At 39.3% G+C, this 23017-nt stretch overlaps 1 protein-coding gene across 1 annotated transcript in view; it reads left to right on the top strand.

Annotated features, from left to right (window-relative positions):
- The window catches only part of SLC22A23 (solute carrier family 22 member 23), a 270885-nt gene that overhangs the window by 74296 nt on the left and 173572 nt on the right, over positions 1–23017 (top strand). The window lies entirely within an intron of this gene.

Raw genomic sequence — 23017 nt, 5'->3', positions numbered from 1 at the left:
TTAGATGTTGTTCTGAAGAGATAATGCTTTCAACTTGAAAGATTATCACCATCATCAATAAGCAGTTATTAGGTGTTTATTGTGTGCATGGTACTGTGTTAGGTTCTGGGGATACAAAGACAAAAGGGAAACAGAATCTGCCTTCAAGGAGTAATAATAATAATAATAGTAATAAAGAACTGTTTTCCACAGTCACCCAGACATAACGTTATTCAGCAAAGATGTAGGATTAGGGGCAGCTAGGTGATCCAGTAAATAGAACACTGGTTCTGGAGTCAAGAGGACCCAAGTTCAAATCTAGCCTCAGATACTTACTAGCTGCGTGACCCTGGGCAAGTCACTTAACCCCAATTGCCTCAAAAAAAAAAGGGGGGAAAGAAAGGACAGGAAAATTTTAGAAGTAATGTCTTAACATATGCCACCATAATAAATATTTATATTCCCTAAACTACATGGAATGAAAAGTTTTCAAAATAGAGAAACCTAGCAGAAGTTAAAACCATGTGGGAATAGGATAATGTCTGTGTACGGCTTCCAAATTAAAAAGGGAATTAGAGCCAAAAATCATATTAATCACCTTATGTACATGGATGACTCATCAAACTATATGGCCCCACTGAAATCCACTTAAAACAACTTCTACATCTAGTAGAATCTTTCTCTGATAAATATAAAAATGTTTCTTGTATTTAATCAGCACAGAATTTCCAACATAGGCCAAGGAAAGATAGAGACTAAAAGCTTTAAGCTTGAATCTGAAAATCACATTTAACCAGTGGGTGAAAGTAATACCTAGAAATTACCTTGAAGACACATTGACTATACAGATATCAAAGAGAAGGTTATGATTATATATGGTAAGAGACTTACTGGTATCCTGACATCATAGCTGAATTAGAAAAATCTATTTCTAGCCATTAAGACAATACCAATCTTAATATACACTTTTAGAATTGTAAAAGATTAGAAAGATTATTTTGGCAGCTGTGTGAAAGATGGATTGGAGGGGAAAGAAGATAGAAAAAGAGAGGCCATTTAGGAAATTATCATGATATCCATTAAAGAAATTCTAAAGGCTGTTGTGTGAGGAAAGAAGAAAGGGTAGATGTAGATGGTATTATAGAGGTAAAAATCAGCAAGATTTGGCAATGGATCAAATATTTGGGGTGAAGAAAGAGGAAAAGTTGACCAAGAAATAGAGAAGTTGGAAGAAGGGTAAAGTAGATCTAGAGGGAAGATGATGGTCAGTTTGGGACATGTAAAGTTGAATCACCAGTAGTACACCAGGTGGAGGTGTCCAGTGGATAGCTAGCAATGTGGGACCACAGTTCAGGAGAAAGTTTGAGGTGAATATAAACACTTAAGAGTCATCTATGGGGCATCTAGGTAGGTGGAGCAGTGGATCAAGCACTGGCCCTGGATTCAGGAGGACCTGAGTTCAAATCTGACTTCAGACACTTGACACTTACTAGCTGTGTGACCCTGAGCAAGTCACTTAACCCTCATTGCCCCCACACCCCCCAAAGGATCATCTATGTAGAGGTGATCATTGAAGCCATGGGAGAAGATAATATTACCCTGGAAGAGAATATAGAAAAATATGGAATAGAGCCTAGGACAAAACTTTAGGAGACATTCATACTTAGGGAAGAGAAGGATGTTGAAACAAACAAAGGAGATGGAGGAGGGGTCAGAGAAAAACCAAGAAGAGCCTTGTTACAGAAGCCCAGGAAAGGGAAAGTATCCAGAGGTACTTGAACTGTGGAATGAAGAAAATGTGAAATTTCTCTTTCAAATAAAGGTACTTTCAACTATTTTGTGAATGAATTTTTTTTTCTAGTTGATTGATCAGATGTTATTTTTGTAACATTTACATGAAGGAAGCAATTTTATCATCGCACCTCTGGCTTTTACCTGGCCCACTATATTTACTAGCAGGTACTTAGAAGTATTCCCTATCTTCCTGACATAAAGCCTTAGAGTTAGTTGTTTTTTTTTTTCCATAGGGAGGAAGATCTGTATAAAGTATCAAGGACCTTTATATATAAATTGCTTCTGTTCTAAAAAGTAGCTGTTGAATGGTCTTGGTTTTTCATAGAGTTAAGTGATCATGCCTCTGACACCAAAGCAAAATATAATCACCTGTTGGTCTTCTCTGGAAAAACAGGATGAATGTTTCTGCAAACATTCTGCATAGCCCTCACATACTTTTGAAAAGCAAATGTTTGTTTCCCTGCAGGAAAAATTTATAAGCAAAACAAAATGTTTCCACAGAGGGCATTCTTCCCCCACACCACCTCTGGCACTGTCCTTTCATTCCCTGAGAAACTTCACTCTTCTTTATTTACTAATTTTTTTCAGTCAGGTCTGACTCTTCGTGACCCATTTTTGGGTTTTCTTGGCAAAGATACTGGACTGGTTTGCCATTTCTCCAGCTCATTTTACAAATGAGGACACTGAGGCAAACAGGGATAAGTGATTTGCCCAGGGTCACACAGCTACTAAGTGTATGAGGCCAGATTTGAACTCAGAGAGATGAGTCTTCCTGATTCCAAGACCAATGCACCTGGCCTCTCTCCTTAGAATTGGCTCTACAGTTAGGGAATGGCTAAACACAATTGGGGAATGGCTGAACAAGTTGTGGTATATGAATGTAATGGAATACTATTGTGCTGTAAGAAATAATAAGCAGGTGGATTTCAGAGAAACCTGGAAGGACTTACATGAACTGATGCTGAGTGAGATGAGCAGAACCAGGAGAACATACACAGTATCAACAACATTGTGTGTTGATCAACTGTGATAGACTTGACTCTTCTCAGCAATACAATGGTTGAAGATAGTTCCAAAGGACTCATGATGGAAAATGCTCTTCAAATCCAGAAAAAAAGAACTGTGGAATCTAGATGCAGATTGAACCATACTATTCCTACTTTTTTTGTTTTTCTTTTTTTGAGGTTTTTCCCTTTTGCTCGGATTCTTCTCTCACAGCATGAGTAATGCAGAAATATGTTTAATGTGATTGTACATATATAACCTATACCAGATTGCTTGCTGTCTTGGGGAGGGGGGAGGGAGTGGAGGGAGGGAGAAAAATTTGAAACTAGAAATCTTATAAAAACAAATGTTGAAAACTATCTCTACATGTAACTAGAAAATAATAAAATACTTTTATTATTAAACAAACAAAAAAAGAACTAGCTCTAATATTAATAACTTTGTTAGAACTGGTAAGAGCCTGGGAGATCATGTGACCACATCAGTTTCAGGATAAAGAAACTAAATAAAGCCCAGTGTCTTCCCCAGATTCACTCAATCTTTAAGATGCTGCTATGAGGAAAAAGGTGTTCATGTGTCTAGTCTATAGATGAAGAAATGCAACACTAAGAAGTCCAAGTGTCTTCTTCCCTCACAACATCAGAGCAGAGTCTCATACTAAAGACCTTCTAAATTAACAACATTCTCTGATAAAGGCCTGCAAAAAAAATGGGAGCTTTTGATTGATAGGATACTGCTAGTCAGTCAAGTGTGTACTGTGTCCTCACCTTGAAATTCGACCGGAAAAAGTTGTGGTTAGTGTCCTTTGCTTTTAAGGGGTAATAGCCCATTGTAATTTATACAACCCTTTATAATGTAGATATGTAGAAATTATATGTATTCATATATGTCTATATAATGTATACAACCCTTTATAATATAGATGTATATACATTACAATGTATAAAGGGTTCTGGCAAATATAATAATAATTAAACTGGCTTTGAATAAGGCGAGGTTGGGAGTTTCTACAATTGAGAGAGGAGAACAAGTAGAAGACTACTGGGGGAAGTGAGTAGATGTGGTTGGGTTGAATACAAGCCCCATGATTGGCTATTGCTACCCATCTTCCTCCCAACTCTGGAGCCCACAGTGTTAGACCATACAACCCATTAAAGATGGGATGAGAAAATGGGTGAATTTCAGGGCTTTAAACATTAAGGTTTTGAGATGCTTCAGAGTTCTTATTGAGTTATGTATCAATATCTGAATGAAGTAACTGTGTATCAGCCGGAATTCAGTTGAGTAAGAAATCTCAAAGGTCTAGAAATATCAGGTTGGTTTTTAAAAAATAGTCTCATGACGTATTTCCCCACAGTGGATCAAGTTCCTAAAGCTGCGTAAATCTTTTGTGACTAGGTTTTCCCTGGGCTACTGCTCACTAGTGGAACTTGGTGGTATTTATATGCTTCAGTTGAAATGAAATTGTTCATTGCATCAAGAAGCATTGTGGGGTAACGGAAAACCCATGGGCCAGGAGCTCTGTCACTAACTAGCCATGTGACCTTGGACAAGTCAGCCTCTCCAAATCTTAGTTTCTTGCATTATTACCAAGGGGACTTAAAACTATTCTCTTAATTCTCATTTTCTTTATGTATACTACAAAGACAATATTCGTAGTACCCAGACAATGTAAAGGTTTGCAAATCTTTAAGTGCTATATAAGTATTATTAACATTTTTTAAAATTGAGGAATATGAACTAGGCATCCAAGGACCCTGCCAACTCTAACACTTTATGGATCTAAGATCACTAACTTGGTGGCACCCTCTATTGTTCCAGATCCATAGCTGTGGATGGTGAAACCAGGGTAAGGAAGGAGGTGCTTCTCATCCCTCCAGATAATTTAGGGGAAGAAGCCAATGAATAGTGTTTCTTTTAGCATTGTCTGTTATGTCTGCCATCATAGTGGTATAGTGATCTTTGGAAGGCTGTTGGATCATGTTTCTTAAAAGTTGTCAACATCTTCCTTCTGGTGCTAGTGAATAAAATAAAGTGAACAGTGAATACAATATTCCTTCCTTTTGATAACAAAGGTTTCACTGCTAGGCAGATATACCTCAAGGAGGGAAAAACCAGAATGGTCTTATTTATACACACACATACACTATGTATATTGCATGTGTATATATGATGTATACAGGTATATACATAAATATATACATATTTATGTGTACATGACAGATGTGCATGCATATATACTATTATGTGTATATGTATACATTTATGACACATATATAAAAGCATCTATTTGTGTGTATGTGTGTATACACACGCACACACACACACACATATATATATGAAACACATTTGTTCATGCACACACGCAACAGTGTCCTAAAAGTTTCAGTGATGTTTTAAGCTATGAAAGCTTGAAGACTTTCGAGACACCCTGTTGAAAAATACAAATAGCATTTTAGGGGTAACAAAGAACTGGAAGCAAAGTAGCTACCCATCAGTTGGGGAAATGGCTAAACAAAAGATGTTAATGTAATGGAATTTTACTTTGCCATAAGACACATACAAACACACACACAATTTTTTGACATCTCTGTTTTTATATCATCTACATTCCCCAAAATTCCTTTCTTTTAATAATTTTTATTTTTTAACATTTAACAAAAGAAGTTTATTCAGCGATCATTTTAAAAGGTTACACAGCAAGTATACATTTTTTGTTAACCTGGACACAGCTTCCCTCCCCTCTCACCACTTATTTCCCAACAAGTGACTTGCATGGTCACACTTATTTACTGATGTTGATTTAAATGGCAGTCCATCACGCCTGAAGAGCCCTAACTACTCATGTGTTTGGCTTTTATGCCTTATGTGTTTAGTCAGTTACATGAGTGGTTCAAGCTTTAGTGCCCTGGAACAATCAAAGGACATATTAATATAAGGAATTCAGGGAAGCAAACAATATGCCTGATGACTACAATATAAATGAAAACAACAATAAAAGAAAACTGAACGCTGTGTAATGTTATAATGGCCCAACTTGGTTCTGAAGAAAAGCTGAGCACAGGCCCTTCCTTTCTTCATTGAAGAAGGGAAGGGCCTGTGGTTACAGAATCCATAGCATTCACTCACATTTGGTGGTTGATTTTGTTGAACTTAAATTTTTTAAAAATCTTTATCACAAGGAAAGGTTCATTGGGTGAGGGAGGGAGGGGAATAAGGGTTATTATATTTGGAATTGCATGGGATACAAAAAGAAAAATTGATCAAATCTCCCTGGAGTTCAAGATCCTGACCTCGGGCAGTCATCTGTGTTCTCCTTAACCCTTTCCTTCTCTCTTAACTCCTTCAACCCATGTCTTGTTTTCATTAGGTGAGTTCCCAGGTCACATGTTTCTGAAGCACACTAGTCTCATAGCTGCTGCTTCTGCTTTTTCTTCCTCCGCGGCTGCCACCACCAGAGGGGCAGTGAGGATTAAGTGTCTTGCCCAGGGTCACACAGCTAGTAAGCGTCAAGCGTCTGAGGCTGGATTTGAACTCAGGTCCTCCTGAATCCAGGGCTGGTGCTCTATCTACTACACCACCCAGTTGCCCTTAAATGTCTCTCTCTCTTTTTTTTTTTTTTTGCAGGGCAGTGGGGGTTAAGTGACTTGCCCAAGGTCACACAGCTAGTAAGTGTCAAGTGTCTGAGGCCGGATTTGAACTCAGGAACTCCTGAATCCAGGGCCGGTGCTTTATCCACTGCGCCACCTAGCCGCCCCCTTAAATGTCTCTTTTATCCCCTAAAAGGGTCTTCTTTTATGGGGTATATCCCTTTAGCTCTTAGATAGTTCCCCATTTCCCATTCTTGTTTAGAAACCCAAACATTGAATTATTTTTTGTTTTTGTTTTTGTTTTTTTGTTTTTTGTTTTTGTGGGGCAAGTGGGTTAAGTGACTTGCCCAGGGTCACCCAGCTAGTAAGTGTCAAGTGTCTGAGACCGGATTTGAACTCAGGTCCTCCTGAATCCAGGGGCGGTGCTTTATCCACTGTGCCACCTAGCTGCCCCTCCACTGAATTATTTTTAATGGGGACTTCATAGTGAATGAAAGGTGTGGGGACCTGCTATGTGCATCACTATGGAAGCATCATTGGAGAATGCAGACAAAGGTAATGTGGCTTTTTTACATGGTTTTGCCCAATATATGGCTTACTAAGTAATCCAGGCTAGACCTAAGCTAAGTATCAAATATTTCTAAAATATTTGTTCTGAGAATAATGTTATAGTTCCAAATAGAAAAATTAACTTTAAAATAATCATTATAGGGGGGCGGCTAGGTGGCGCAGTGGATAAAGCACCGGCCCTGGACTCAGGAGTTCCTGAGTTCAAATCCGACCTCAGACACTTGACACTTACTAGCCATGTGACCTTGGGCAAGTCACTTAACCCCAATTGCCCTGCGCAAAAAACAAAACAAAACACAAAAAAAATAATCATTATAGGATTCTTAATTTTTTTAACCTGTTGAGGAGAGCATCAGTAATTTAGATATGAAGCCACTGTCTCCCCAGTTTAAGAATTAGGGAAATTTCAGACTATAACATATAGAGTTCACTATATACAGGATACTGCACTGGCTACTATTAACAGATAAATAAAAGGCATTTATTTACTTTATATGTATTTGAAAAGGCTTTCTTTTCCTTTATTCTCCATTTTCTTATCTTTTTTATTACTGATTTTTTGCTACCATTTCCTCCACTTGAGTGAAATGCATTAGGAACTTTTGAAAAATGATGTTTTATTGTAGCTTATAAAGCACTTTGCATAGTATCTGACACATACTAGGTATTTTTAAAAAAAGCTTGTTTCTTCTGTCCCTTCCTTCCATCCAATTCCCCCTTAATACTATATTGTTAGCTTAACTGTCTTCAAGTCTATTTCAGTGAAAGTTATAATTATTCCCATTTACCTTAGGATAGTGGAAACACACCATTTTGAATGTGGCCCCCTTGGGTAGATGTGAAGGCAGCTAAGTATAGCCACTCCCTTTTGAATTAACATTACAAGGTTCCATCTCCATATTAACTTATTTGGGCAGAAAAATGTGAGTTTTTGTTTTGAGAATGAGAAGTCAAGAGAGAAGATGGGATTATTGTAAGAAAATTGCTGTTGAGGAAGCAATGTGATGCTACCTAGAAATTATACAATTTCCTGAATGAAAATCTTTCTGTTCTCTGGTCCAGAAAACTGTTTTTAGCATTTGTAAAGTGTATCACAAATGAGAACCCTTGAGATTTTGTAATACCCTCACTCCCCAATGAACCTTCCCCTATTTTTGAATGAGTTCCTTGCTGCCTAAAAACCCTGGAAATGGACAGGAGGAGCCTGGTTTGGCAGAGGAAAAATCACTGCCTTTAAATGTGCTCCAAGCTGCCTTCCTTACTCTCCATCTTAATGTTAGCCAGTGCCACATCATAATGAAGCAGCAGGGCCTAGTATGGATGATTAAGGTCAATGAACCTGAAGCCAAGAGCTGGATTAAAATCCCGACTTCTGGCATTTATGAGTTGAGTGATCTTGGGACAGTCAGTTAACCTCCATTAGCCTCAGTTTACCCATCTGAAAAAGGGGATCATTCAACAAGCAATTTTTAAGTGTCTGTGTGTCCAGAATAATAAATAGTAAAAGCCTATTTCACAGAGAATCAAACCAAATATTATGGTATGGGTGAATAGGGTCCTCCATTTAATATGCTTTTAGCCCAGTAGTTAAAATACTTGGGAACTACAGCTTTTTCTTATAATTTCCTTGATCACAAAATTATAGTAAAAAGTCCTCTGGGGAGTTTTAAAAGATAGGGCTTTGATGTTCAACAGGAACTGATTTATAGAAATCTGGGGAAAGGGCAAGGGTGCTGCTCCTGAAGTTACATAGCAAACCATAGTGCCCTGAAACTACAGGCCAGTTTTCACCCGAGGGAAACTTACCCAGTTACCAGAGTAGGTGGTGGCGGCCTGACCACAGACAGAAGTGTATGTCATTATAGTTTTGGAGACAGGCTGGGCTTCCTGCTCAGAAAATGGAAACCTGGAAATTATGGGTTATTTATTGCCCCCTTGTTTTTCTTGGTTTCAAAGGGTTTTTGTTTGGGGGTTGTTGTTTTTTAAATTTTGATGAATATTCTCTTTTCCCCTCTCCTTACAAAAGATATTTTACATGAGAAGAGGTGTGATATGGTGGATAGAAACACCTGGGTTTAAATTCTGCCTCTCAGACGGATTACACAGCCTTGTGCAAATTACCTCTATTTGCTTATAAGTTTGAGATGCTGACATATGTTGGTTGAGGGTGTTTCCTCCTTTGGGAGTGCCCTGCACTAATGTAATCACACATATGCAAGGGGTAGAAATTGGGACTTTGAGCTTGGCAGACTGTGGTTACAGTGGTGGCTCTCATACTTGCCACCTGTGTAACCTTGGTCAAGTCCTATGTTATCTCTAAGCCGAAGTCTTATCAACTGTAAAACAAGAAGAGTTGGCCGAAATGGCCACTAAGGTGACTGCTGGCTCTAAATCTCCTATCCTCTATTCCTGGAATGAAGAAATGCTCTGCCTGTTCTTTATTGGAAGTTGAGAGATGCTTCCAGGATTCACAATAGATGCTTATTGTGGAACACTTGATAACATTCTGAGGTCTTGTTCTAATTTTGTGTGACACTTGGGAAAGGGTTCATGAATAATCCACCCCCCCAGTTGTTCAGATCCACAGACACTTTTGTTTGTGTGTCACCATAACACACACACACACACACACACACACACACACACACACACACACAACTTGCCCTCATGAAGCATCTACAACTGCTGGAAATCCACAGTTGGATTCCAGTTTATTCAGTTTCTCATCACTGCTGCCATGAAAGGATTTTGATAGGGACTGATTTCTCATATGAGAGGAAATTCCACTGTGCAGTGCTTAGAGCTTCCCTCTTCTCCCTCCACCTTATTCCATCTTCTCTTCCTTTGAACCTTTAGCTCAGGATTCATTTCTCCACTACCAACTTAGTCCCTCCAACTAGTTGTCTTATGAACTCTTTCCTTACTTTGACCCCTCTCTCCACCTCCCCTTCTCCCTTATTTTATTTACCCACTTGGATCTCAGCTGGAGCCAAGCATATCCTTTTTCCAACACTCCATGTGTTCTCCTTGACTCTGGCCTTCTTGCTGTTCCTCATACAAAATATTCCATCTCCCTGTTTAGTGCATTTTCAATGGCTATCCCCCATGCCTGGAATTCTCTCCCTCTACATCTCCTCCTTTTCCTTTCCCTGGTCTCCTTCAAGTCTTAGTTAAAATCCTACCTTCTTCTTCTTCTTCTTCTTCTTCTTTTTTTGGAGGCGGGGTGGTGGAATGAGGGTTAAGTGACTTGCCCAGGGTCACAACAGCTAGTAAGTATCAAGTGTCTGAGGCTGAATTTGACTCAGGTCTTCCTGAATCCAGGGCTGGTGCTTTATTTCTAGAGCTAGAAGGAACCCCAGAAACCATCTAGACTAACCCCTTCATTTTACAGATAAGGCAACTAAGGTCCTGTGAGGCTGAATAACTTGCCTACAGCTACATGGGTAATAAGCATCGGAGGGGAGATTTGAACCCAGGTCTTCTGACTCCAGAAAAAGTATTCTTTGCACTGTACCATGCTGCCTCCTTGATGATACAGTATTCATTAAAATGTCCAATTAGCTAAGTAAGGAAAGGGTTTTATAAGATGAAAGCACTTGCTTGATATTCAATTGTATTTATTTATTGTCCTCTAAGTAGGATGGCTCGGTGAATAGAGCACTAGTTCTGGAGTCAGGAAAACTTGAGTTCAAATCCAGCCTCATGCCTTTTCTAGCTGTGTGATCCTGGGCAAGTCACCCAACCCCTGTTCACCTAATTCACTGGAGAAGGAAACGGCAAACCACTCCAGTATCTTTGCCAAGAAAACCTCCTATGGGATCACAAAGTGTTGGACAGGACTGAATAAACAAAGTAGGACTTTAGAGATTGAATCATGTTAATGAAATTAGATCACTACAGAAGAGGTAACAGGCCAATGGATACTGCTTTATATTCATTCATATTAGTGTGGGGGGCGGTGCATGTGCCTGGTATTGAGGGTTTTCTCAGTGGGACTGAAGTACTCTTGGTTCCCAATGGAAGGACTTGAGGTTAGTTACCAAGAGCTCTTATTTCCTAGATGTTTTCATCCTGCCTTCTATAATTCTTTCAGCACATATAAAGCCTGCAAGCCATGGATTCCTTCTCCTCAGAGAGCTTTTATATGAATTGAATGTTGTTGGGATAAAAGGTCCAGGTGCAGAAGTGGTCAAGATCCTTAATAAAAAGTGCCCATTGATCAGAGTCAGAAGTCCTGGGAGAAAGAAGTCCCAGACACCTCTTCCTCCCTCCCTTTATGATTGCTACCTTAAAACACAGTGGTGTTTCCTGACCTCCTCGGTGCACTATGATATTTGACATTTTTTTTCCTTGTGGGGTATTATTTCATGCTTCTTCAGAGAAGAAATGCTGTTGTGCTTCATTTTTTTTCTTCTTCCCTGAAGACTTGTGTGTGTGTGTGTGTGTGTGTGTGTGTGTGTGTGTGTGTGTGTGTGTGTGTGTGAGAGAGATTTTCTCACCTAACTCTGTGAGTGGAAGCTGCTGTTAGTCCAGCTGTCTCTTCTTTTTCAGCATCACTGCAGGGAGGGGAGGGAGAGAGTTCATGCTTCAGTGACGACCCCAAAAGATAATATTTTTTGCCACCCTCCATTTTCAAAGGAGAAGAGAAGCAGTCCTGAATGAAAGAAGAATTGAAAACCTTTCTGAAAAGTTATATGGAGTACTAATGATATCATCAAATGCCAGGGGAGATTATGAACACTGAAGAGAAACTGCAAAAGTTGCCATGAAGAATCAGGGAGAAAGAAAAATGGGAGCAGAGGTTGTTCAGTGACTCAATTATAGACAACACTTAAAATCAGACTAGGAAACATGTCTTTCTCTTTTCCTTTTTGTGGAGTCAAATGGGGGAGAAATTGCCTCAATTAATTAAAGAGAAATGAATAAGTATAAAGGATCTCTAAAACGAATTACCGATAATTACAAAGAATTAGTAGAAAAGATAGGGGTAAGTTTCAAGAGAAGAATGTACATTTGGGTGGTACTGGGGTGGGGAGTCGATTGGAAAACCAGAATTTCAGTACCAGAAATGATCTATGGAGATCATCTTAGTTTGGTCCCTCTTTGAGAACAAGGGACAACTAACCAACAAGAATCAATACATCACCATGAAGGACTTTTAAACCCTGGGGTAAGGTGGTAGGGTCTCCTCTCTGTCTTCCATAGTCTTTCTTATTTTATTAAATCTTTCAAAATCTATTTACAGAAGATTAATTATGGTATCCAAACATAAGAATTTTGGGGTGCTCACCTTGGTCTTTGGAAGGATTGAGATTAGATAGGACTACAGCCTCAGCTTTTTCGTTTGGCTTTTGCTTTAATCCTGGAAAACAAGTACCTGAGAAACTATCTTCAATGTTATCAAAGACCTTGGGTTCTGAAAACAGCTCTTATTTATAAAGTAAGGGAAATGGGGCTCAGTAACTCTGTCCTCATCTAGGACATACCACATAGAGAGAACATGTCTAATGCCCAACGTGGAAAAACCAAAATAAGAAACCTCTCTAACTCATCCCAGTTCTGCCCTACCTTTGCAAGTGTTAGACTACAGCGGAAAAGATGGTGGTGGCAAATGGCAAATTCTATCTAGGTCTAAGTAGATCTAGATTATACAGCTGCATCCTGCCCCTCCCACCTCACCCCGTGTGATACTGGCCTTATCTCATTCTCCCAGTCTGATACAGATGGGATGACATAATCTAAGCAAATTTCTCCCTAGAGCAGGATAAGCAAATTTCTCCCTCCATCTCTGTTAGCCCAGACCTGTAAGTTCTAGGTTTCAATTGGAACCTAATCTCTTGGGTGTTTAGGGCTAGGAGTAGGGAGAAGGGGATAAAGGCAATAACCTTCATTAGGAGCATTTTTATCTAGAGGGTGATTCTCTTCTGGATTCTCTTGATTGTTCTCTCAATGACTTCAGATTGCTGGACTCTTGAAAACTTTTTTCCAGTTGTCAAAATTATCTAAACTTTTCCTTTGGGTATATGGTTTGAGTTTGGAAGAGAAATCCATCTAGCCTTCTGATTATGTAGGCTACAGAAATTGAGTGAAGGGGGACGTCGTAGAAGTTAGACACATGTAAGGAAGTCCCATTAGAAGCTAGTTAGCTATATCCCAAAGCCTGTTTTATGAATGAACTGATGGAAAAAAAAAAAACGACCACCAATATTCTTTTTGTGCTGTGCTAGGCACTGAACAAGGACAAAAATGAAAAATTGATTTCTAGGAATCACACTTTTCCATTCCAATTTCAAGAACACATTTTTTTTTTTTTTTGGTGAGGCAATTGGGGTTAAGTGACTTGCCCAGGGTCACACAGCTAGTGTTAAGTGTCTGAGGCCGGATTTGAACTCAGGTACTCCTGACTCCAGGGCCGGTGCTCTATCCACTGTGCCACCTAGCTGCCCAAGAACACATTTTGACTCACTTGCTCAACTAGGTGTCATTTTTAAGTAGGACAAAGACAATGAGGTCATAAAGTCAGCAAAACTTCCAACTTAAAAGAATACTTCTTCCTCATAGCTCTGGTCCCGAGGCATGGCTCTCTGCTCTTGGCTGCAGTTGTCATGTTAGCTTCCCAGAAACTGACAACATTTTAAAATGCAAAAATTAGCATTCTTTTTCCTAAAACTAAAGACAGTATTTAGCATCTTCATTCCTTAGGAAGGACACTCATTTCCCCACATACCTTTTCCTTAAAGATTCTGGGCTACATAATTATGCCCTAGACTTGTAGCATCTTACATGCAGTTGGTGGTACAGTGGATAGAGCTTTGGGCATAGAATCTGGAAGACTTGAGTTTAAATCCAGCCACAGACACTTACTAGCTCTGCAACCCGGGGAAAGTCACTTGACCTCTGTTTGTCTCAGTTTCCTTAACTGTGTAATGGAGATAATAATAGCACCTACCTCCCTGGGTTGTTTTTGTTGAGAAGATCAAATGAGATGATGTTTATATAGCACTTAGCACACATCCTGACATGAATTTAGTAGGTAATACATAAAGACTTATTCCCTTCCCTTCTCAATGGGGAGCTATTTATGTAGCACCTTTTCCCCTCAAAAGAGAAAAGAAGAGGGAAGTGTTCTTCCATCATTTCAGTTGTATCTGATTCTTTGTGACCCTATTTGGGGTTTTATTGGCAGAGATACTGGAGTGGTTTGCTATTTCCTTCTCCAGCTCATTTTACAGATGAGGAAACAGTGTTAAGTGACTTGCCCAGGATCACACGTCTAGTAAGTGTCTGAGAAAGGATTTGAACTCAGGAAGATGACTCTTTCTGACTGGAGGACCAGCACTCTATCCACTGAACCACCTAGCTACCTGTAGGAAGGAAGGTGAAGTACTGGTTAAGAGAACAAAGTAGTTTGACTACCATGACTGCTATTTTTAATCTATAAAATGAAGAGATTGGACTAGGTAATCTCTGAAGTCCCTTCTAGCACTAAATATGATTCTGTGAGAAGGAATTTATTGTAGTAGAAAGTCCACTGAACTTGGAGTCAGTGGACCTGGGTTCGATTCCTAGTATTCTCAAGCCCCAGGACTATTGGTAAGTCAGTTAATAATATCCCTGAACCTCAGTTTCCTTTTCTGTAAATAGGGACATTAATTAATATTTTCAATGTCTAACCCAGAAGGGTGTTGGGAAGAAACAGCTTTGTAAACCTTAATACATTATGTGAATATAAGCTATTATTAGTAAGTCCAATCTTAAAGCTCTATTTAAATGTGAGCCGTTATTTTATTATAAGTCAAAGGGACCCTCACAGGGTCCCTTTCTCTGCTTAAATGAATATGTGGTCTGACCTATTCCAGTTTATAGGCCTGAGAGCTGTTTTGATAACATCTGTAATCCAGAAGACAGTCATAAAAAAAGTACTGCAGGAATAATCTAGCTATATGTATTTGGGGATATTGTTTTGACTCTACAGACTCTGGTGAAAGAATTCCTATTTGCCAATAGATCTTAGCAGGATTCTTTTTTAAAGAAACAAGTCACCCAGAAGTCCCATTGCTGAGGCCTACATCCCAAGGAGATCACAGACTGAAAGAAAATCCTATATACACAAAGATAACCGTAAGCAGCCCTTTTTTTGTGGTAGCAAAAAAATGAAAACAAAGTCTATATTCCTATTGATTGAAGACTTGCTAAACAAACTGTGGTATGTGAATATAATGGAATATTACTATGTTGTAAGAAACAATGTATACAAAGAAGCATGGGGAGATTTATAGGAAATAATGGCTCTGAAGGCAAAGGACTTAGCTTTCAAATCCTATTTCAGACACAATACCTGAGCAAACTCTAGATTTCAGTTTCTTCATCCATAAAATGGAGTTTTATTAATTAACCATTTAGAGAATGAAAATATGGTGTGATCTCATGATTATTCTTTAGCTGTTCTCTTGTTCATTTCACTGAGAAAATGGAAGAATGATAGAGAGGTAGCACAGAGGGTCTTCCTGAACCAGAGAGGGAAATGCTTCCTTAATTATTTAAAGGCAACTCCAATAAGTGGAATGTAAAACTCCTTAACATATTTTGGGTTAGGGTGCTTTCTGCATCTATCTCCTTACTAAATTGTGTTGTTGTTGTTGTTTTAAACACCCTTCTGTAGGTAGAAAGTACCTTTTCAAAATCTCATGATAAAGTGAAGTTAAAAATTAGAGGCAAATGTTTACATAAGAATCCTATAAACATGGAGATTGGGCGGGCTTATTTGACTTCAGGCTTGATTAATTGATTCCAAATAATGAAAAGTAAGAATCAGCCCTTGGATACAATATTACTTTGCTTTCCCAACATTTCTTGGACTCCCAAGGCATTTCCTTGATTTGAATATAAAATATTTCTCTGTATCAGAAGAACACACTGGGTTAGCTATCAAAATAAGAGATGAGTTTTATTTATGTATAGGTCAAGAAATATAGGTTGTTGGGTTTTTTTTTCCTTCTCTATTGAAACCCTCTCGGCAGTGTGATTTAGTGGAATGAACAGTGACTAGCAGATGAGTCAGAAATAAGTCTTTAACTAAGGTGGGACACTTAGGGCTTTGTCCCTGGGTGTGATTATTCAGAGGGTGTTAACAGTATTTCTAGTTCTACTTAGCCTGGTCAGAGCTCTTCCACCTACTCCCAACCTCTCACTTTAAGAACAAAAATTACTAATTACAACTTTTGTCAGATGAGGCCTAGTCTAGTCCTAGTTTTATTGCTTTAGAAAAGTTATTTAATCTTTGAAGGCCTTGATTTCTTTATCTGCAAAAAGTAGGAATTAGTCCTTTCTAGTCCCATTCCGTTCTCTCACAGTGTTTAGTGTGGCACACTGAGGAATAAATAGCTTACAGTCTCCCCTCTCTCCAGCTTACAGTAAGTAGTTTGTTAGAGCAAAGTCTCCAGTCCCAGGAGTCAGCTGTCACTGGGCCCAGGCAGTGCCAGCCTGTGCTGAAACATTTCAATATTTAAGCACAGTGGTAGCTCCTTTAGAAAAAAATAATAATAAACCTCCTTTTCTTCCCCTTCCTAAAGAAAGGAGGAAACCAGCTTATACCCAACTTGATATCTCAATTCTAGAAACATAAGTATTGTCATGTTTTAGAACATGTGTTGGTAGGAAGAAAGGGGAGTTTTGTACTTTACCTCTTTCAATCCTAAGCATCCCATTTTCTTCCCTTCCTCTCCTCTTCCTTCCTCCCTTCTTTCCTCCCTCTTTCATCTTTCATCTTTTGCCTTCTCTTTTTTTAACTCTGCCTTTGAAGGGCTATGCTTAAAGATATGGAACTCTGACTGGACTTCAGAACTGTAAGCTACATAGTATCTTTTTTCTTAATATATACAGAGCATAGTAATACAGAGTGTTCTACAGCATTCTCTGTATTAAAACATAATACAGAGTATTCTAATACATATGTGGAGCTGGGCAATTAAATGATATGTGGAAAATTAGAAGGGCTGAAGATTTTAAAAAATATATGTATATGTATTATATATGATGCACCCACACATATATTATGTATGTGTGTATAAATGTGTTTGTATGTGTGTATATATACATATATACACACACACACACACACACACACACACACACACACACACACATACATATACATCTCTCTCTCTCTCTCTCTCTCTCTCTCTCTCTGGCAGCAAAATCATCAAGGCCTAGTCTCCCATCCCGCCTATTATATGCTAAAGCACTTTAATTCTCAATGCCCCAAGCAACTCTCTAAGATTCTAAGTTTCCGAAGAAGTGCCAGTCTGCACTGGTAGAGAGAGTTTGCTACACCAATATAATTATAGATTTGATTCCCCCAAACCAACAAATCAGTCTAGATCTCTTAATTGGTGTTCAACAGCAGCTCAGTTGAGAATTTGAGGGAAGTGTCACTGTGACTGAGATCAATCAATCAATCAACATTAAATGCCTACTATATGCCAGATACTATGCTAAGCACTGGAGATAGAAAAGGAAACAAAAGGCAGTCCCTGCCCTCAATGAGTTTATAATCTAGTGACGGAGATATGAAAAACAAATATACACAAAGCAAGCTTTATACAGGATAAATGGGAAATAATTAAGGAGGGAATCAATGGATAGAGCACTGAGCTTTGAATCAAGACTCATCTTCCTGAGTTCAAATCTGGTCTTAGACACTAGCTGTGTGACCCTGGGCAAGTCACTTAACCTTGTTTATCTCTGTTCCTCATCTGTAAAATGAGTGGAGGAGGAAATGACAAACCAGTCCAATATCTCTGGGAAGGAGACCCAAAATGAGGTTGCAAAAAGTCAGACACAATTTAAACAACTCAACAACAAATCACCACCAATCCAATAAACATATGTTAAGTGCCTACTATGAACTAAGCACTGGGATACAATTGATAAAAAGGAGCTCATGATCTAAAAGGGGAGACAACATGCTGGCATGTAAACACACACACACACACCCAAGTTCCATATAGAATAACCAGGAAGTAATTAATAGGGAGAAGACACTAGCTTCCTGCAAAAGATGAGATTTGATCTGGGGACTGAATGCTATTCTGTTTGAGTGCCAACTTGTGAGTCCAGGAACGTGGTTTTACTATCTTGACATTCTTGGAGATCATTCTTTGTAGGAGTGACCTAAAAAGTAGACTCCAGGGCGTCCCCTCATCACATTTGTGCTTCCGAGACAGCTAGGTGAAATAACAACAGAGTGTACCCTGGGGAATCTTGTTTCTTCTTCTAGAAAGGCAGTATGTCATAGTAAATAGAGTTCTAGACTCTAAACCAGGAAGATGGGTTCAAATCTGGCCTCTGACACAAACTGGTTGTGTGGACAAGTCATTTAACATTTCAGTGCTCTAAACCAGCTATGGCAAACTCAAATAGAAGTCAATCCCTTGAGGCCTCATATTGACTTGGGCCACAAATTAACATTATCTATGTTTTATTGTCAAGTTCCACATCATGACTTTCTCTATCATGGTTTCAATATATTTCAGGTCGGCATAAAAAATTAAATGGGAATTTCTGGGGAGTTTTGTGGAAGTCACAGAAGAAACACAAAAGCTACTAGGAGATACAGGAAAAGTTTAGAAACTCAGAAATGAATAAAATGTATGTATAGTATTTTATAATATCAACATATTTTATCTTTTAATACCATAATTCAGACTTCTTCTCTACTATAAAGGGAGGGCCAAAAAATTGTACACCAACTTTCCAGATCACAGGTGCTGTGTCCCTAACCCATGCAATATGGAAGGGATAACTATATCCTTGGCAGAGGAGGTGCTGAGCTGCATTCTTAGAGAGAATTTCCACATTGGGGAGTTCCCTATAGCAATGGAATCACAAGTGCAATCCCTATTTCCAACAAACAAGTAATTCAGGAAAATGTCTGAAGCTTATGGAACTTGGTGAGCTGGGATATTTAAAAAGCATCATACGTTCAGCCACTTTGCTTGTGCTTAGTACTAACTGTCCAGCCAGAACTATGCTAAGAGTTGAAGGGGATTAAAAGGGATGCTAAAACTATTCCTGTCTTCGGCAAGTTTGTAGTTTTCCTGGGGAGACCCGGCCAACATTCATAAAGCCACTAGAGAGCCATGAAACAGAGAGATAACAAAGAGCCAAATTTGATGGTTCAAACCTTCTTGCCTTATTCAGGGGCTTTTTAAGTGATAGCACACTTTAGAGATTGCCAAACATCCGGCCTCAGGCTTGCATGCAGCAGTATTGGCATAGGTTGGGGGAAGTCAGCCTGCAGGCTGGCAATGGAATCACTGGTTAGTATTAGGTACAGGTGAGAGAGCCAGGTGTGATGATGATAAAATAAGGAGTAAGGAATGCCCGATAATCTTGTTTGCTTTCTTTGTGGAATTATTCACATGTTTATTCTTGCTGCTGGGAAAATATGTTGCTTGGTAGGTTTTGTGTGGGTTGTTGTTTTGTTTTTTTTTTAATCAATTTATTTTTGCCCACTGGTTGAATCTGAAACTGATAATAACATTGTTTACATTTTTGATTATCATCTCTGCTGCTGAAAGATAAGGAAGAATTTTTCATACAGGTGTGCTCTAATTTATAAAACTCATGAGCAAAAAACTGGATTGATAATATAGGGCATTTAAAGGTTGATTTTTTTTTCCTCTTTACAGAGAGATCTTCTGTGTTAGGGAAAAAAAAGCTTCACCACATAATTCTTTAAATAGCTAATTCTCCTAGTGAATTGGATTTCAGAATTTTATTTTAAACACACATAATAGGGATTCTTGTACAATCACTGATAGAAGGCATGAATTAGGGGAAGAGATTTGAAAGGAGGGTGGCTGAGCCTGAAGTCAGGATTCTCCTGATTCAGGATTCTCTGAGTTCAAATGCAGCCTCAGACACTTATTAGCTGTGTGACCTTGGACAAGTCACTTGCCTCTAGTTGCCTCAAACATCCGGGGCCATCTCCAGTCATCCTGATGTATTTCTTGACACTGGTACAATAAAATGCCCACATTGGAATCTGACCCAAATGGTCCATGACTGGGTTACCCACCCCATCAGGAGCCATCTTTCAAAATGTGCTTTTAGGGGGCAGCTAGGTGGCACAGCGGATAAAGCACCAGCCCTGGATTCAGGAAGACCTGAGTTTGGGTCCTGCCTCAGACACTTGACATTTACTAGCTGTTTGATTGTGGTCAAGTCACATAAAGCACTTCTCTCTTTTTGATTATTTACTTGTCCTAATATTCTGAAGCAGTGGCTTTCAATCCTTTTCAATAGGAAAGAGATGGCTTTCAGGGAAACCTCCCAACCACATATTAAGACCAGGACAATCTGACTACAGTAAGTGGAGAAAGCTTGATCTCCCAGTGCATCTGAAAAATATATTTCAGACTGAGATAAGGAAGTAATTCCCTTTTCTCTTAGTAAAGTAAGCAAAATACAGCCAGTTCTTGATTTTTTTGTACAAATGGAGGAATCTTTAGGTGTCAATTCTATAAGTCATGAATGATAGTCATTGTTATTAATGACACAGTAACTCTCCCCAAACTTTGATTTTGGAATGAATTGGGGCAGACAAATTCATATGTCTACATATCAACTTTACATACCTCCTTTCAACTTTTGTTGTTTAATCATTTTTCAATCTTGTCTGACTCTTCATGACCCCATTTGGGGGTTTTCTTGACAAAGATACTGGAGGGGTTTGCCATTTCCTTCTCTGGCTCATTTTACAGATGAGGAAACTGAGGCAAACAGGGACTTGCCCAGGGTCACACAGCTAGTCAGTGTATGGGGCTGGATTTGAACTCAGGAAGAGGAGATTCCTGACTTCAGGCCTGGCACTTGTAACGATTGGAATGACGCCACCTGCTGGAGACTTACTGTAGAAAAGTTCCGCCATGAAAGGAAGGTCTTTGAGGGCAAGAACATGCGTCTTTTCTTTGGCGTCAGGAAGTGACGTCTGCTTGTGGGAGGAAGAAGGGAGGAACCTCGCGCTCTGACTGGGGCTCTTTCCTGGGGACTCTGGTAGAGAGCGGAGCTAGAAACGTGCTCTCTCTTTAATAGATAGATGAATGTAGGCCTTTCTCTCTCTTTACCAAATTCTTATTCTCCTTAATAAATGCTTAAAAGCCTAACTCTTGCTGAAGCTTATAATTTATTGGCGACCACTCATTAGATATTTTAGACAGACTAGCTAGAATTTTAGCCCTTAACACACTGTATGCACCGCACCACCTAGCCACCCTCCTTTCAACTCTCTTCCCCCAATTCAGACCTTCTATCAGTGACTGTACAAAGCTGGGTAAGAGGCCTTGGAACCCAATACTGTAAATCAATAATACAACAGCATTAAAGACCTAAGAGGCATTTCAGTGTTCATTCCATGCATTTTGAAGAGTATATCAGCAAAGGAAAGAATCTTGCAAATGAGCAAATCTATAAAGTTCCGTGCATAATTGAAGTTCCATTTTTAAGGGAGTTACTTTTAAAAATTCAGGAGTCCATTCATTAAGTGTAGGAAAATAAGAGTAGTAGGTAGATAATAGATAAGAATGAGTAAGGTACTATCTTGTGGTGTAGGTGGGTTAGGGCTGACTGAAGGGCTGCTATGGAGACTTTGGTTCTAATCCTGCCTGAGCTAACAACTGAATGACCTTGAGCAAGTTGTCCCACCTCTCACCGACCCTCAGTTTCCTCATCTGTATAATGGAGAAGATGGGCCAGATGATCTACACAATCCCTTCTTGCTTCAGAATTCTCTAATTCTCTGTGGGAAAGGACGTGAGGTCAGCCTCGGGGTTTGTGTCTTATTTTGTACCTACAGTCTCTGTTTAATTTTGCCTCTTTATTCAAGGTTCTAGAAATCTCTTCCCGTTCCCATCCCACTATCCACTTTCTATTTTGTTAATCTTTGATGGTCTGCCACATATGTAGAAAGAAGATCTGAAACAGGTCCTGCAGCAACCAGGAAGTAGGGCAATAAATTGGTGCTTCTTGGAACCTTGTTAGTATCTCCAATGATAGGCACAGAGAAGCAATGTAGTATAATAGAGCAAAGCTTCTTAAACTGTGGGTCACAGCTCCATGTGGAGTTGCATAACTGAATGTGGGGGGGGGTCATGAAAAATTTGGCAGTAAATGTTTTATTTGAATACCGATTTATTATACCTATATACTTGGGGTCTCATAAAAATTTCTTGGATGGAAAGGGGTCACAAGTGGAAAAAGTTTAAGCAGCCCTGTAATTAGAGGACCATCCTTAGAGTTCATAAGACCTGGTTCAAGCCCACATGGGACAGATGCCACTGCTTATACTTGTTCAGTCATTTCAGTTGTGTCTGGGTCTTCATGACCCCATTTGGGGTTTTCTTGACAGAGATACTAGAATGGTTTGCCATTTTCTTCTCCAGCTTATTTTACAGAGGAGGAAACTGAGGCAAAGAGGGTTAAGTGACTTGTCCAGGGTCACACAGCTCGTAGGTGTCTGAGGCCAGATCTGAACTCAGCTCTTCCTGATTCCAGGCCTGGCATTCTATCCACCATGCCACCTAGCTGCCCTTACATTACTCTTTTTTTTTTAGTGAGGCAATTGGGGTTAAGTGACTTGCCCAGGGTCACACAGCTAGTTAAGTGTTAAGTGTCTGAGGCCGGATTTGAACTCAGGAACTCCTGACTCCAGGGCCGGTGCTCTATCCACTGCACCACCTAGCTGCCCCCCTTACATTACTCTTACTCTTTCTGAAACAACTAGAGACTACATCTAGTGTGTGGTTCATAGTTATGATTTATTATATCATCCAGGATTGTGCTAAAGTGTATGATGGTGCTGCTGCCTTTCAGTATTTAAGCCTTGTAAGAAGGCTTAAGTTTTGTAATTTTGTAGTGATAACAGAATATATGATACAGGTATGTGAAGGGACTGAGGCCATGAGCAGTTGTATATTAGTAGGAATTGAGCTAAGTGTCTAGTGTTTTCATGGAAGGAACAAACTACTTGTTTGGTTAAATCAGTCCAATGTTCAGGAACCCTCAAAATATATAAATCC

Source organism: Dromiciops gliroides, chromosome 1 (genome assembly GCF_019393635.1).
Source record: "Dromiciops gliroides isolate mDroGli1 chromosome 1, mDroGli1.pri, whole genome shotgun sequence".
Taxonomy (NCBI): Eukaryota; Metazoa; Chordata; class Mammalia; order Microbiotheria; family Microbiotheriidae; genus Dromiciops; species Dromiciops gliroides.
This window is presented reverse-complemented; position numbering and strand designations above follow the sequence as displayed.